The sequence below is a fragment of the Cetorhinus maximus genome, chromosome 21 (assembly GCF_964194155.1).
Source record: "Cetorhinus maximus chromosome 21, sCetMax3.hap1.1, whole genome shotgun sequence".
Taxonomy (NCBI): Eukaryota; Metazoa; Chordata; class Chondrichthyes; order Lamniformes; family Cetorhinidae; genus Cetorhinus; species Cetorhinus maximus.
This window is the reverse complement of record NC_135899.1, coordinates 10,462,617-10,480,143: the sequence shown is the minus strand read 5'-3', so window position 1 is coordinate 10,480,143 and position 17,527 is coordinate 10,462,617. Positions and strand designations below refer to the sequence as shown.

General features: G+C 48.4%; 1 pseudogene; it reads right to left on the bottom strand.

Annotated features, from left to right (window-relative positions):
- Positions 1-1,027: 1,027 nt before the first annotated feature.
- Positions 1,028-15,202, bottom strand: LOC144695441 (zinc-binding protein A33-like; annotated as a pseudogene).
- Between the last annotated feature and the right edge of the window lie 2,325 nt (positions 15,203-17,527).

Below are 17,527 nucleotides of genomic sequence, written 5' to 3'. Positions count from 1 at the left end.
TGGCAGACATCTAGAAAACATCATGCAGTGAGTAGTTAAGGTTTAGAGTGCACTGCCTAAGACTGTGGTGGAAGAAGGTTTAATTGAGGCATTCAAAGGGGAATTGGATTGTTATCTGAAAATGAAAAATGTGCAGGGCTATGGGGAAAAGGCAGGCGAGTGACACCAGATTAATTGCGCCTTCAGTTGGCCAGCATAGACAGGCCAAATGGCCTCATTTTGTGCGGTAATCATTCAACAATTACAGAAGCAAACCAACTAGAGATTAATATAAACAGAAAATGATGGAAATACTCAGCAGGCCAGGCAACATGATAACGACACTTGCTCACTGTCTAAGCCCAAATTGAAGACAGCCGAAGATCAAAGCAGCAGTTGGTCTCCCACCTCCCCTCCCCTCCCCTCCGACCGAAAGGAAATGTCAGACTCATCACTGAAAACCATGACAGCCGAAATCTCCATCACCGTGAAGAAGGGAGAGAATTCGGGAGGTTTGGGGGTGGAAATCTTGACAGCTGCTCATGCAGGAATAACACTAACTCCTGGGAATTTATACAAAGTGGGGAACTTGTTCTCCCCCCACTTCACTTCCTCTCCCTCTTGTGCTTTTCTCTCTCTCTCCCACCCCCTGGAGAAATTATTTCTTGGACCCCCTGGAAAGACTCCCCGGGCCCCAGTTTGCGAATCACTGAACTGATTCATCTCAAACAAGCTGATGTCCCACCACCTTCCGCCTGTGGAGCAACATTACAGGCAGGAAGGTCACCGGGTTCCTGCAGTTCACAGCTCATTCTACCCAGTAAGTTCGTCTCTACAACTGAGTTTCTATTTGTTTCTTCTCTCCCCCTCCTTCTTTCCCCCAGCCCTACAGAGGTCCTCGCTGATCCTTCAGTTCCCAGTTCCCAGACAGGGTTTATACCCGGAATGTTAACCTGGCTTCTCTCTCCACCTGTGACTGAGACCGACATCCATCAGTTTACAGCTGGCAGGAGGCAGGGAGCCGGTGAGAAATTATGGGATGGATCTGTTAGTGACCTTTAATCCCGCAGATTCTTAGCGGTGCCGAGTTCTCCCTGTCCAGGTTTGATCCTGGACTGAAGACGGGAAAAATTCTCTCAGTGAAAGTGTGGGTGAAAGTGTGGAGATGGGACATGTTGTCCGCATTGTAAAATGACACCTGTCCACCCTCATAGTCCAGGAAAACCTCGACCTTCCGGGGATTCACACTCGGGCTGAGGGAGGTCGGTGAGGGGGAGGTGAAGACAGTTCCGACAATCAGCCTCACAATCCACAATCCGGACTCAGGTTTCGGGTCGATTTCCCTCTTTCCTGTCCACTGAACCCTGTGCCACTCCGAGCAACCACCAAGTCTCCTCCCCCACCTCCAACTCCCAGTAATGTCTCCCTGATGTGAATCCCTCTGATCCCAGGACACATTCCCAGGAATCAAACCTCTCCGGGGTGTCAGGGAGCGGCTGCCGTTTGTCTCCGTGTCTCACACTGGTCCGGTCCTCAGACAGGATGAGCCGGGGATTCGCTGTGTCCGAATCCAGAGTCAGAGAGGCTGGAGCTGGGGGAAAGTTAAAATAACACAGTCAGTGATTTAGAGAGGGGTTGGGGGTTGTGGGGGAGGGGGGGGGGGGTGTAGGCGGGGTGTTTCCCGTGGGTTTGAGACTGCATGGGAGAGGGAATAGTGTGTGCAGATGGAGGCAGGTTGAGGGGAGTAAGAGAGATGAAAGAGGAGAAGGAGAGGGAGAGAGGAGTGTCGGTAGAGGGAGGGGACAGAGATGAGAAAGTAGGCGACAAGAGAGCGTGAGATTATTAATGGAGGGGAGCGAGTGAGCGGAGGGAGAATGAGGGGGGAGGGAAGGAGAGACAGCAGGAAGTCAGGGGATGGGAGGGTGGAGGCAGGGAAATGGTATCAGGAGGGCCAGAGAGGATGAGGTGGGTGGTGGGGAGGGGTAAAAAGAGAGCGAGGTGGAAGGGGCAGCTGTGATGGGATATTGAGGGGCACTGGAGGGTGAGGAGTTACAGTGATCGGGAGGCTGAGCTGTGGGATAGAAAGATTATGAGTGGGAGAGGGGAGAACACGGGAGCATAGAGTGGGAGATTGGAAGGGGAACAGGGAGGGGAGATGGGGGAGAGTGAGTGGAAGAAGGAGTGAGAGAGCTATAAGGGGAGCACAGTCAGGGAGGGGGGTGAGGGAGAGGGAGTGTGAGAGGGAGGAAACAGTGACAGGGAAGGCAGAGAGCGTAAGAGGAGCAAAGCAGAGAATTATTTTTATTCACTCACGGGATGTAGGCTTTGCTGGCTGGGCCAGCATTTATTGCCCATCCCTAGTTGCCCTTGAGAAGGTAGTGGTGAGCTGCCTTCTTGAAGCGCTGCAGTCCATATGGTGTAGGTACACCCAAAGTGCTGTTAGTAGGGAGTTCCAGGGTTTTGACCCAGCGGCAGTGAAGGAATAGCAATATATTTCCAAGTAAGGGTGGTGAGAAGCTTGAACGGGGAACTTCCAGGATGTCACAGAGTGGCTGCAGGACATTTTGGGGAGGGAAGGTAAACAGCCAGTGGTTGTGGTACACATTGGTACCAATGACATAGGTAAAATAAGGGATGAGGGCCGGCAAGCTCAGCACAGTTAGTTAGGAGATAAATTAAAATGCAGGACCTCAAATGTAGTAATCTCAGGATTACTCCTGGTTCCACGTGCTAGCGAGAGCAGGAATAAGAGGACAGACCAAACGAACACGTGGCGGGAGAGATGGTGTAGCCGGGAGGGATTCAATTTCTTGAGGTGCCAGGACCAGTTCTGGGGAAGGTGGGACCTGTACAAACCGGACGGGCTGCACCCAGGCAGAGCTGGGACCAGTGTCTTTGCAGGGACTTTTGCTAGTTCTGCTGGGGAGTATTTAAACTAGTGTGGCAGAGGGATGGGATCCCAGGAGTAGGGTCAGATAGGCCAGATTCAGATCAGTAAAATGGAGGTAGAACATTAGCTAGGGACGTTGTGATAGACATGGAGTTATAGGAGAAGCAAAGTTTAAAAGTGTCCAGCAAGGGAAATTGACGGGGTTAAACTGTTGTTACTTCAATGCAGGAGCATTACCATCAAAGTAGATGAGTTAAGGGCACAGGTAGACACATGGCAGCAGGATGTCATTGCTATAACGGAGAGCTGGCTAAAGGAGGGACAAAACTGGTAGCTTAATATCCCTGGTTATCGAGTCTTCAGACACGATAGAGTAGGAGAGAATGGTTAAAGAATCAATTCCAGTTGTGAGAAGGGATGATGTACTAAATGGGTCAACAAACGAGGCTTTATGGATTGAGCTTAGAAATAAAAAAGGGGCAGTCACACGATTGGGAGTATACTACAGATCCCCAAATAGTGAAAGGGAGATAGAAGAACAAATATGTAGGCAAATTTCTGCTTGTAAGAACAAGAGGGAAATAATAGTAGGAGACTTCAACTATCCTAATATCAACGGGGATTCAAACAACATAAGGGGAACTGATGGAGAAAAAGTCATGCAGTGTGTCTAGAAAATTGTTTTCAACCGATTAGTGACAAATCCAACGAGAGGAGATGCAATTCTAGACCTAGTCTTGGGGAACGAAGAAGGGCAAGTGGGTGAAGTGGCAGTTGGTGACCATATCGGGGACCGTTATCACAATTCAGTTAGATTTAGCATTACCATGGAAAATGACAGAGATAAGGCAGGAGTAAAAGTCTTGAACTGGGGGAAGGCAAATTTTGCAGAAATGAGAAGAGACTTGGCTGACGTGAACTAGACAAGCACTGCTGGAGGATAAAACAGTGGAAAACTGGTGGGAAGCACTAAAAAGCGAGATCTTAATTATACAAAGTAGACATGTCCCCTACAAAAATAAGTGTGGAACTGTCAAATCTAGACCCCCCTGGTTGTCTAGAGGAATACAGAGGAATATCAAACAGAAAAAGAAAGTGTACGATAGGCACTAAGAACTAAGCACTGCAGATAGCTTGGACAAATATAGGAAGTGCAGGGATGAAATAAAAAACGAAATAAGGGAATCAAAGAGAGGGCATGAAAAAAGATTAGCAAGTAAAGTTAAAGATAACCCAAAGATGTTTTACCAAAACATTAATGCTAAAAGGTTAGTTAAAAAAAAAGTGGGACCTATCAGAGATGAAGATGGAAACTTGTGTGTAGATGCAGAGGCTGTGGGAAGTGTTCTGAATGAATATTTTGTCTCCGTGTTTGCAAGGGAAAGGGAGGATGTAGATATAGTAGTCCAGGAGAAACACTGCGAGATATTGGACGGAATAGTCATAAAGAGAGAGGAAGTACTCGAAGAGTTGACATCCTGGAAAGTTGATAAGCCACCAGGGCCAGATGGATTGTTTCCGAGGTTGCTGAAGGAAGTCAGGGAGGAGATAGCAGATGCTCTGAGGATGATTTTCCAACCTTCACTACATACAGGGGAAGTACCTGAGGACCGGAGAAATGCAAACGTAGTTCCATTGTTTAAAAAAGGAATCAAAGGAAATGCCAAACAATTGTAGGCCAGTTAGTCTCACATCGGTGGTGAGCAAATTAGTAGAATCAATCCTGAGAGATAGGATTAACTGTCATGTGGAAAGGCATGGACTAGTCAGGGATAGTTAGCATGGATTTGTTAAAGGAAGGTCTTGCCTCACAAATTTTATTGAATTCTTTGAGGAAGTGACAAGAAGGGCTGACGAAGGTAGTGGATGTTGTGTACATGGATTTTAGCAAGGCATTTGACAAGGTCCCACATCGCAGATTGGTCAGGAAAGTAAAAGCCCATGGGATTAAGGGTAATGTGGAAAACTGGATAAAAGGTTGGCTTTGTAACAGGAAACAAAGCGTAATCGTCGATGGATTCCTCTGCGAATGGAAAGTTGTCTCAAGTGGTGTTCAGCAGGGCTTGGTGTTGGGACTCTTACTGTTCGTGTTATATATTAACCATTTGGACGTGAACGTGGGGGGCACGATTAGGAAATTTGCAGATGACACAAAGATTGGCCAAGTAGTGGAGAGTGTAGAGGATAGCCATAATCTCCAAAACGATATAGGTGGGTTGGTGGAGTGGGCGGTAAAGTGGCAGATGAATTTTAACCTAGAGAAGTGTGAGGTCATACATTTAGGGAGGTCAAACAGTTACAGGGATTACACAATAAATGGGAATATACTAAGAAGTGGTAGATGAAGTGAGAGATCTTGGCCTACAAGTACACAGGTCCCTGAAGGCAGCAGTTCAAGTAGACAAGGTTGTAAAGAAGGCATATGGAATGCTCTCCTTCATTGGCAGAGGTATAGAATATAAAAGTAAGGATATAACGTTGGAATTGTATAAAACACTGGTGAGGCCACAACTGGAGTATTGTGTGCAGTTCTGGTCACCTCATTACTGGAAGGACGTAATAGCTCTGGAGAGAGTGCAGAGGAGGTTAACAATAATGTTGCCAGGGTTAGAAAAGTGTAGCTACGGGGAAAGATTGGATAGGTTGTGGCTATTTTCCTTAGAACAAAGAAGGCTGAGAGGTGACTTGATTGAGGTGTACAAAATTATGAGGGGAATAGATAGGGTGGACAGGATAAAATTGTTTCCCTTGGTGGATAATTCTAGAACCAGGGGACATAGATGCAAGATAAGTGACAGACGGTGTCGGGGGGACATGAGGAAGAACTATTTTACGCAGAGGTTAGTGGATGTCTGGAATTCACTGCCCAAGTTGGTGGTAGAGGCAAAAACTCTAAACTCTTTTAGAAAGCACCTAGATCTGCACCTTAAGTGCTGTAAGCTGCAGGGCTATGGGCCGGGTGCAGGAAGGTGGGGTTAGAAATGGCACCTGGGTGCTTTCGGTCTGGCATGGACAAGATGGGCTGAATGGCCTCCTTCTGTGCTGTAACTTTTCTATGGTTCTATGGTTCTATGATAGCACAGGTGGGGCAATAGAGAGTGGGACCCTGCAATGGAGGTGTGAGAGTGTGTGTTGCGGGGGAAGGGGTGTGGGGAAGGAGAGAATTTGGAGCGGGGAGATAAAATGCGGTAAATGGAGGGGAGAGAGTGTGCAGGAGTGGGAACGGAGAGCGAGGATGATAGCGGGGCAGGGAAAGGGCAGATTAGGAACGGCATGGAGAATGTGAGTGTGAGGGAGGAAGAAGAGCGAATATAGGAGAGAGAGAGATGGAGCTGCAGGGGTGGAGAGAGAGGTTTGGAGAGAGGGAGCGGGAGTATGCGCACGGAGACAGAGCACAGGAGGGGAGATAGAGTGGGCTGGTAGGGCAGAGGGAGAGTGGAAGGGTGGTTAAAGAGGATGGGAGGAAAGGAGAGTGTTGAAAGAGGGTTGGAGGGAGTGCGAGGGAAAAGAGTGCGCCGGAGGGTGAGATGAGAGAGGACAACTGAGGGAAAAGTGGAAAGAACACGGATTGTGGGGGCAGTGACCGTGGAGGATGAGAGAAAGGGAGAGGTGGTTGGGAAAGAGGGTGGGACAGTGAGCTGGAAAGAATGAACGGGAAAGCAGATGAAAGACGGCAAGAGTGTGGGAGAGTGAGCAGAGAGACAAATAAATCATACACTTAATAGAATAGGGAACAATCCAGTGCAGGAATAATTAATTGGAGAAAACCAAATTTGATAGGATGAAGATGCATCTGAATCAAGTGAGTTGGAGTCAAATGTTGGCAGAAAAGATGGCGGTTGAATAATGGGCCGTCTTCAAAGAAAAAGTATTGCAGGCAATGCCAAGGTATATTCCCTTGAAGGGAAAAGGTAGGACACATAAATCCAGAGCACCCTGGATGATGAGAGAGATAGAGGTAAAGATGAAACGACAAACATCAGATAGAAAATACAATGGAGAATCAGGCTGAATATAGAAGGACCAGAATGGGAGTGAAGAAACTAATAAGAAAAGCAAGGAGAAAACATAAAAAGAGTATGACAGCGCGCATAAAAGGGAATCCCAAGGTCTTCTACAAGCATGTAAATAATAATATGGTGGTAAAAGAAAGAGTAGGGCTGATTAGGGACAAAATAGTGGACTTGCATGTGGAGCCTGGAGAAATAGTGCAGTTGTTGAATGAATACTTTGCACCTGTCTTTACAAAGGAAGGGGATACTACCCAGGCCAAGGTGTGAAAGGGGGTAACTGGTGCAGCAGAGGAACTTATAATTGAGAGGAAGGAGGTATTGAAAAGGCTACCTTTACTTAAATTAGTTAAGGCACCAGGACTGGATGAGATGCATACAAGGGTACTGAGGGAAGTGAGAGTGGAAATTGCAGAGGCACGAATGATAATCTTCCAGTCTTCCTTAGACACAGGAGAGGTTCCAGAGGACTGGAGAGTTCCGAATGTTACATTCTTGTTCAAAAAGCGGTGCAAGGATTAAACTGGCAACTACAGACTTGTCAGTTTGACCTCAGTGCTAGGGAAACATCTGGAAACTATAGTGTGGGATAAAAATCAATCGTCACTTTGACAGGTGCAGGGTAATTAAGGAAAGCCAGCATGGATTCATTAAGAGAAAATCATGTGTAACTAACTTGTTGGAATTTTTGAGGAGGTAACATAGAAGGTTGATAAGGGAAACGCTGTTGATGTGATGTATATGGATTTTCAAAAGGCAATTGATACAGTGCCACACAGCAGACTTGTGTACAAAATTCTAGGTCATGAAATAAAAGGGAAAGTAGGCACTTGGATAAGAAACTGGCTGAATGACAGGAATCACAGGGTTGTGATAAATGGTTGTTTTTTAGATTGGAGGACGGTTGGTAGTGGAGTTCCCCACGGGTCAATGCTGGGACCCTTGCTTTCCCTGATATATATCAATGATCTAGACTGTGGGGTGTAGGGCATGATTTCAAAATTTGCAGTTGATGCGATGATTGGAAATGTTGTTAACTGTGATAGTCTTGAACTTCAAAAGGACATCGACATGTTGGTGGATTGGGTAGACAGATGAAGTTCAATGCAGAGAAGTGTGAGGTGATTTATACTGGCAGGAAAAATATGGTGAGATAGCATAAAATAAATGGAGAGCCTCTAAAGGAGGTGCAGAAACAGAGAGACCTTGGTGGATAAGTGCATAGATCATTGGAGATAGTAGGGCATGTTGAGAGAGCACTTTATAAAGCATATAGTATCTTCGGCTTTATTAATAGGGGCATTTAGTACAAAAGTAATGATGTCATGTTGAATTTGTATAGGACACTAATTAGGCCTCATCTGGAGTACTGCGTCCATTTCAGGGCACCATACTTGAGGAAGGATGTGAATGTATTGGAGAGAGTACAGAGGAGATTCACAAGAATGATTCCGATTAAAGCTATGGATGGTTTATCTTCTTTGTGCTATTTCTGACCTTGAATATCACTCTCAGGTCATACTAACCAACCCCGCCTCCCACTTATTCAGTGCAAAGAATCCTGAATTCGAGGCTAGACACAGCATGGGTGATCATTTAATCTGAGGCCTGGAAGCTAATTTATGCTCTTCTCATCTGAATTTATAAATTCTGGAAATAAAAATGGGAGTTCAATCGGGACTAATGGCGTCTATCATTTCTCACACTCCACACTGTGACTGTAAACAGCCTTTGAACCTCCCTGTGCACAGGCTGCCATCCGCTACTGGCATTATATGATGTTCATCATTAATCCTGATAATATTAACCAGTTGAAGTTATGCATTGATCATCAACATTTCCCTGGGGCATTTAACAAAATTATGCAGAGTTTCAATATAGTCCATGTCCTACCTTCCCTTCCGCCAAGTTTCCTCCTGAAAGAAATGAATCACCAACAGTGACTAGGACGGTAACAGATTTTAGGAGGAAGTAGACAGGCTGGTGAAATGAGCAGACACAGGGCAGATGAAGGCTTATGCAGAGAAGTCTGAAGTGAAGCAGTTTTAAAAGCAATTAAGGAACAGAGAGAACTGGAGATCATATATGCAAATCATTAATGGAATTGGGAAAACAAGAGAGCAGGGGTTTGTATAAAACGACAAATAGTGATGTGGAATAAAAAGAGAAAATCCTGGAAATACTCAGCAGACATGGCAGCATCGGAGGACAAACAAACGGAGTCAAGGACCTTTCGGTAGAGCTAGTGACCTGGAATGCACTGCCTGACAGAGTGTGGGAAGGTGGAATGCACTGATTGGCACAGTACCAGAGGGAAAAATGCACTGACTGGCAAGGAGCCGGAAGGAGGAATGCGCTGACTGGCAAATTGCCAGAAGGAGGAAGGCACAGACTGGCACGGTGAGGGAAGGAGGAATTCACTGACTAGCAGGGTGCTGGAGGGAAAATGTACTGAGTGGCATGGTGAGGGAAGGAAGAATGCACTGACTGGCACGGTGCAGGAGGGAAAAATGCACTGACTGGCAAGGTGAGGGAAGGAGCAATGCACTGACTGGCAGGGTGCCGGAATGAGGAATGCACTGACTGGCACGGTGAGGGAAGGAGGGATGCACTGACTGGCAGAGTGAGGGAAAGAGGGATGCACTGACTGGCATGGTGAGGGAATGAGAGATGCACTGATTGGCAGGGTGAGGGAAGGAGGGATGCACTGACTGGCATGGTGCCGGAGGGAAAAATGCACTGAATGGCACAGTGACGGAAGGAGAAATGCACTGACAGGCAGGGTGATGGATGGAGAAATGCACTGACTGGCAGGGCAAGGGAAGGAGGGATGCACTGACTGGAACTGTGCCAGAGGAAAAAATGCATGGAATAGCATGGTGCTGGATGGACGAATGCACTGATTGGCAGGGTACAAGCAGGAGGAATGCACTGACTGGCATGGCGTAGGAAGGTGGAATGCATTCCCTGACACAGTACTGGAAGGTGGAATGCATTGACTGGCATGATGTCAGAAGGAGGAATGCACTGACTGCCAAAGTGCTGGAAGGAGGAATGCAGTCACTGGCACGGAGATGGAAGGAGGAATGCATTGACTGGCATGGTGAGGGAAGGAGGGATACACCGACTGGCAGGGTGAGGGAAGGAGGAATGCACTGACTGGCAGGGTGCCAGAAGGAGGAATGCACTGACTGGCAGGGTGCTGGAAGGAGGAATGAACTGACTGGCACGGTGCCAGAAAGAGGAATGCACTGACTGGCACGGTGCTGGAAGGAGGAATGCACTGACTGGCACGGTGCTGGAAGGAGGAATGCACTGACTGGCACAGTGCTGGAAGGAGGAATGCACTGACTGGCATGGTCCCGGAAGGAGGAATGCACTGACTGGCACGGTGCCAGATAGAGGAATGCACTGACTGACATGGTGCTGCAAGAAGGAATGCACTGCCTGGCGCGGTGCCAGAAGGAGGAATGCACTGATGGGCATGATGTCAGCAGGAGGAATGGCCTGACTAGCACGATGTCAGAAGCAGGAATGCATTGACTGTCAGGGTGCTGGAAGGAGGAATGGCCTGACCGGCACGATGTCAGAAGGAGGAATGCATTGACTGTCAGGGTGCTGGAAGGAGGAATGCACTGACTGGCACGATGTCAGATGGAGGAATGCACTGACTAGCATAGTGCCGGAATGTGGAATGCACTGACGGGCATGGTGCCAGAAGGAGGAATGCACTGGCTGGCACAGCGTCAGAAGCAGGAATGCACTGACTGGCAGGGTGCTGGAAGGTGGAATGCACTGACTGGCATGGTCACGGAAGATGGAATGCATTGACAGGCATGGTGCCAGCAGGAGGAATTCACTGATTGGCACTGTGCCGTAAGGAGGAATGCACTGATTGGCATGGTGACAAAAGAGAAATACACTGACTGACATGGTGCCGGAAGGAGGAATGAACTGTCGGGCATGGTGCCAGATGGAGGAATACACTGGCAGACACAGTGCTGGAAGGAGGATTGCACTGACTGGCACAGTGCTGGAAGGAGGAATGCACTGACTGGCATGGTCCCGGAAGGAGGAATGCACTGACTGGCACGGTGCCAGATAGAGGAATGCACTGACTGACATGGTGCTGCAAGAAGGAATGCACTGCCTGGCGCGGTGCCAGAAGGAGGAATGCACTGATGGGCATGATGTCAGCAGGAGGAATGGCCTGACTAGCACGATGTCAGAAGCAGGAATGCATTGACTGTCAGGGTGCTGGAAGGAGGAATGGCCTGACCGGCACGATGTCAGAAGGAGGAATGCATTGACTGTCAGGGTGCTGGAAGGAGGAATGCACTGACTGGCACGATGTCAGATGGAGGAATGCACTGACTAGCATAGTGCCGGAATGTGGAATGCACTGACGGGCATGGTGCCAGAAGGAGGAATGCACTGGCTGGCACAGCGTCAGAAGCAGGAATGCACTGACTGGCAGGGTGCTGGAAGGTGGAATGCACTGACTGGCATGGTCACGGAAGATGGAATGCATTGACAGGCATGGTGCCAGCAGGAGGAATTCACTGATTGGCACTGTGCCGTAAGGAGGAATGCACTGATTGGCATGGTGACAAAAGAGAAATACACTGACTGACATGGTGCCGGAAGGAGGAATGAACTGTCGGGCATGGTGCCAGATGGAGGAATACACTGGCAGACACAGTGCTGGAAGGAGGATTGCACTGACCGGCAGGGTGCTCGAAGGAGGAATGCACTGACTGGCACTGTGTCAGAAGGAGGAATGCACTGACTGGCACTGTGTCAGAAGGAGGAATGCACTGACTGGCACTGTGTCAGAAGGAGGAATGCACTGACTGGCAGGGTGCCAGAAAGAGGAAGGCACTGACCGGCACGGTGTCGGAAGGAGGATTGCACTGACCGGCATGGTGTCGGAAGGAGGATTGCACTGACTGGCACTGTGCCAGAAGGAGGAATGCACTGACTGGCAGGGTGCTGGAAGGTGGAATGCACTGCCTGGCACTGTGCCGGAAGGAAGAATGCACTGCCCGGCACGCTGTCAGAAGGAGGAATGCACTGGGTGGCAGGGTGCCGGAAGGTGGAATGCACTGACTGGCACGACGTCAGAAGGAGGAAGGCAATGATTGGCACCATGTTAGAAGGAGGAATGCTCTGAATGGCAGGGTGCTGGAAGGTGGAATGCACTGCCTGGCACTGTGCCGGAAGGAAGAATGCACTGCCCGGCACGCTGTCAGAAGGAGGAATGCACTGGCTGGCAGGGTGCCGGAAGGTGGAATGCACTGACTGGCACGACGTCAGAAGGAGGAAGGCAATGACTGGCACCATGTTAGAAGGAGGAATGCTCTGAATGGCAGGGTGCTGGAAGGTAGAAAACACTGACTGACACGGTGCTGGAAGGTGGAATGCACTGACTGGCACGGCGTAGGAAGGTGGAATTCATTCACTGGCACGGTGCCAGAAGGAGGAATGCACTGACTGGTACATTGCCAGAAGGAGGAATGCACTGACCGGCACGGTGCCGGAAGGAGAAATGCAATGACTGGCACGGTGCTGGAAGGTGGCAGCACAGACTGGCAGGGTGCAGAAGGTGGAATATACTGACAGGCACGGAGCTGGAAGGAGGAATGCACTGACTGGCACGGTGCAGGAAGGAGGAATACACTGACTGACACATTGCCGGAAGGAGGAATGCACTCGCTCGCATGGTGCCGGAAGGAGGAATTCACTGACTGACATTTTGACAAAAGGATGAATGCACTGACTGGCAGGGTGCCGGAAGGAGGAGTGCACTGACTGGCACAGTGTCACAAGGAGGAATGCACTGACTGGCATTGTGCCGATAGGAGGAATGCACTGACTGACACGCTGCAGAAGGAGGAATGCACTGTATGCAACGGTGAGGAAAGGAGGAATTCACTGAATGGCGCAGTGCTGGATGGAGGAATGCACTGAATGCACAATGCTGTATGGAGGAATGCACTGAATGGCACAATGCTGTACGGAGGAATGCACTGAATGGCACAATGCTGTATGGAGGAATGCTCTGAATGGCTCAGTGCTGGATGGAGGAATGCTCTGAATGGCACAGTGCTGGATGGAGGAATGCTCTGAATGACACAGTGCTGGATGGAGGAATGCTCTGAATGGCACAGTGCTGGATGGAGGAATGCTCTGAATGACACGGTGCTGTATGAAGGAATGTTCTGAATGGCACAGTGCCGGAAGGGGGAATGCTCTGAATGACACAGTGCTGTATGGAGGAATGCACTGAATGACACAGTGCTGTATGGAGGAATGCACTGAATGACACAGTGCTGTATGGAGGAATGCACTGAATGGCACGGTGCTGGATGGAGGAATGCACTGAATGACACAGTGCTGTATGGAGGAATGCAGTGAATGGCACGGTGCTGGATGGAGGAATGCACTGAATGGCACAGTGCCGGAAGGGGGAATGCACTGAATGGCACGGTGCTGGATGGAGGAATGCTCTGAATGGCACAGTGCCGGAAGGGGGAATGCTCTGAATGGCATGGTGCTGGATGGAGGAATGCACTGACTGACACGGTGTAGAAGGAGGAATGCACTGAATGGCACGGTGCCAGAAGGAGGAATGCACTGAATGGCACGGTGCCAGAAGGTGGAATGCATTGACTGACACGGTGCAGAAGGAGGAATGCACTGAATGGCACAGTGCCAGAAGGAGGAATGCCCTGAATGGCACAGTGCTGGATGGAGGAATGCACTGAATGTTACGGTGCCAGAAGGAGGAATGCACTCAATGGCACGGTGCCAGAAGGTGGAATGCACTGACTGACACGGTGCAAGAAGGAGGAATGCACTGACTGGCATTTTGACGGAAGGAGGAATGCACTGACTGACACGGGACCTGAAGCAGGAATGCACTGGCTGGCATTTTGACGGAAGGGTGAATGCACTGACTGGCACGGTGCCGGAAGGAGGAATGCACTTACTGACATGGTGTAGGAAGATGGAATGCACTGACTCGCATGGTGCCGGAAGGAGGAATGCACTTACTGACACGGTGTAGGAAGGTGGAATGCACTGATTGGCACAGTGCCGGAAGGAGGAATGCACTGACTGGCACGGTGTCAGAGTCGGGGAGAATATTCAACTTAAAGAACCCGGAATAAAAATGTAAGCTAAGCTTCAATACCACAACTCTTCCCGGAGAGGTTTCAGGTATTCCCGGGATTTTGCAATTAGTGTAAGAATCGTTTACTTCATCAGCTGAACCGCCGAGGAATGGACAAAATCATCAATTTCAACCCACTTCTAAGTTTTCGTCAAGTGCTGCATTTGTTTCAAAGTTATTCTCGGTTATTTTGTGACTGTGAAGTTTCACTGAACTGACTCATAATATATTCCCTCACCTGCCGAAATGATAGAAAATCTGTTTGCGCCATCTGTTTCTGAAATTTTGAGAGCTTCTCCTCAATAGAATTTAAATTCTCCTGAATCTCTCGAAGATTTTTTCTCCATTGTTTCTAGAATCCTCTCCTCTTCTTCCCTGAGATCTCTGAGTAAACGCTGCTCTTTCTCAGTGAGAATCTGGTGCATTTTAGTGAACTCGGATGTGATGTGGGTCTGCAGACTGCTCGACTGTTCCTACCAAATGAAATGTGAAACATAATTAATGTCCCGCGATAAAGGGAACAAAACTAACCGAGATCCCAGAAAATCAGCACAGGGAGACCTTAGCCTAACTTCGGAAATCTTCCGTTTCTGTTTCTGTTCCGTTTCTAGAACCGCCGATTTCTTCTCTGTAGATAATCTAAGGAAGATTTCAGCTGATCCTGGGATTAGGAGAGAAAATCACAGAATGGAAGTGTTAGACCATGAAAATGTAATAAAACAACGTTCATGTTCCTTTACCTTGTAGATTTCAAAAGCTCCTTTCATCGGGAGGAAGTTGTGAGATTTGTGTTCCCGCGAATCTCTACAAGTGTAACAGATCAATTTCTTGTCAGTTTCACAAAACAGATTCAGTTCTTCCTGATGTTTCTCACAGTGAAGTTTACTTCCCTTCTCTTTCGGATCCAGCTTTAATTTTCGAGGTTTCTCGGCCAGATTCGCTAAGGCCCGATTTACCCTGAGGATTCTTTCCGGAAACTCCTCTCCACATTCCGGGCAGGAGTTTATCTCCTTTTTTCCAACACTGGGTGATGCAGGAGCGGCAGAAGTTGTGTCCACAATCCAGTATTACCGGATCGGTGAAAAAATCAAGGCAAAAGGGACAAATTGTCGCCTCGGTCCAACTTTCAGCCTCCTCTCTGGAATCCATGTTCACACTCAGCACTTTCCCTGTTTCAAACTAATATCAGTTTCAATTACTGAGCAGTCGAACACATTCAGTTCAGCGATTACCCGTTGAAGGCCACTGCAATACTCAGGGAATTATTATTAAATGCTAACCTATGTCCTGTTGACTTCTGCGTGCGTCGAGCAAAATCTAGCTTCAGGGTCATTATCGTTCGAAAGCAGAACGGGAACAACTGGCTGGGAATGTGAAGCCATAAGGATGGTCGACAGTGGGGGGAGAGGGAGGAGGGAGAGAGAGGAAGGGAGGAGGTGGAGATGAGCCGGGAGTGAGATTCCATTGCCCTTTGCTCCAGACTGTACTCGCTGCAGATTCCAAACCCTCTGGTGAAACACGGTGTAAGATCCAGATCCAGAAACTGAATTGTGTTAATGATTGCAGCCGCTCAGCCTTAAACACAAAGAGCCAGGGACGTCAAGGAGTCTTTTTAGATGACAGTACGGAGGAGAACTTCAGAGCGATTGGACCTGCGAAATTCGGTGGTACTGCTAGAAAGCAAAGGAACCAAGACTTGGCATTTTTCTAGCGCCTTTCACCGCCCCGGCTCGTCCCAAAGTGTTTTAAAGCCCATGAATTACAAATAAAGTGCAGAAATTGGAATGACGTAGGGAAACACATCAGCCAATTTGAGCACAGCAAGCTCCCACAAACAGCTATGAAATCAATGTCCAGAGTATATGTGTCTAGGTGCCGGTTGAGGGATGAATGTTAACCAGAACACCGGGAGGATTTCCCTGCTCTTGTTGGAGTAGTGCAGTAGAAACACTTACATCCACCCGAGAGAGAAAACTGAGCGTCGGTTCTTCTCATCCGGAAAAACGGCACATCTGAGTGTGCAGCTCCCCCTCAGTCCTGCCTAGATTCTGTGTGTAAATGCCTGGAGTGGAACTCGATCTCCAGGCTGACTGTGTGCCAGAAGAATGGGCTGGAGATATAATCTCGTTTCCAGGCCGGCTCCTCCCAGCTGACTCCATAACACAGACCTTTGTTCTCAGTGGATCCTACCCAGGGACAATGGCCCAGGGAAAAAGAAATCATCTGGTGCTGGAGAGTTTCACCTCTCTTCTAATATTCGTACTTTCTTGACCTGGACAGCGGTGAGAATGTGGAACTTGCTGCCACATGGAGTGGTTGAGGCAGAGAGTAGATACATTGACAGGGAGGCTTGAATTTCAAGGTGACTCTATATCACGCAGAATGTATTTAGAGATTGTTTTGCACCTGTTTGAGAAAACAGTCTATTTTGGGAAGTAGAAAAAGATCCCGAGACACTCAAACTCTGTCTCGGTGATTTTGTATCTATGGATTCATATTTCAGACGGCGCTGCCCTCCCAGCCACTGATAAAGTGGAAATACATCACAGGGTGTTGGGGCAGGACTGTGAAACAGACCATTGGGAAGGGGAGAGGGCGAAACCACATCTTACTGGCACTGACCTTGAAGCTCTACCCCCTACAGGCAGGTCACTCCTGCCAATCCAGCAGGGAGAAAACACAGGCTGTGACATTTCTAAGACTTAGACAAACATTTTCGTAAGGCTGGGAATATAGAGAGCAAAATGGGAAGGGACTAAAGTTGATTTGATCTAAATGACGTGTTTTATTGCAGAGATATTATCTGTGTTTCCATTATGCAAAATATTCCATATGTTTCACAATCTGGAACATCCGGCTCTATTTTTATTGTTCCTGTCTGGGTGTTAAGCATCGCCTGTGTGCAGCACAGGAAGGAAAACCTCATGTGGGACCCCGACACCCCTTCCACAGCTCAGCGGAATTTCCTTACATTCATTTCAACTGGAGGGCAATCTGGAAAGTTTCTGTCATTGGAAACAATCCTCCCCGCCGGACGGAATTCTACTCGAATTTGGAAAATACTCTCATCAGCTTTGTCATGCAGGAGGGAAATTCCGAAGCACTTTCTCGCTACAAAGCGCACAGGAAAAGGGGGATTTCCTTCCCCAAAGCGTTGCAGATACTGGGACAGCCGGATCTTCCCCCCGTATCCAGGGATATGGAGCTAAGGTGGATACATGGAACTGAAGTAGAGATCAGCCTTGATCTAATTGAAAGACAGAAAGGGTTCAAACGGCTGAATGACCCACTCCTGTTGCTGCCTTTATACCATTCGGCCAGTCCTTCCGCTGAGATATTAAACCAAGGCCTCAAGTGGGTGTTTCGGATCCCACGGTAAAGAGGAGCAGGGGAGTTCTCCCGGTGTCCTGGACAACATTCCTCCCTCAACCAGCGTCACCAAAGAGGGGCTAACTTGTAATTCGTTTCATCTAT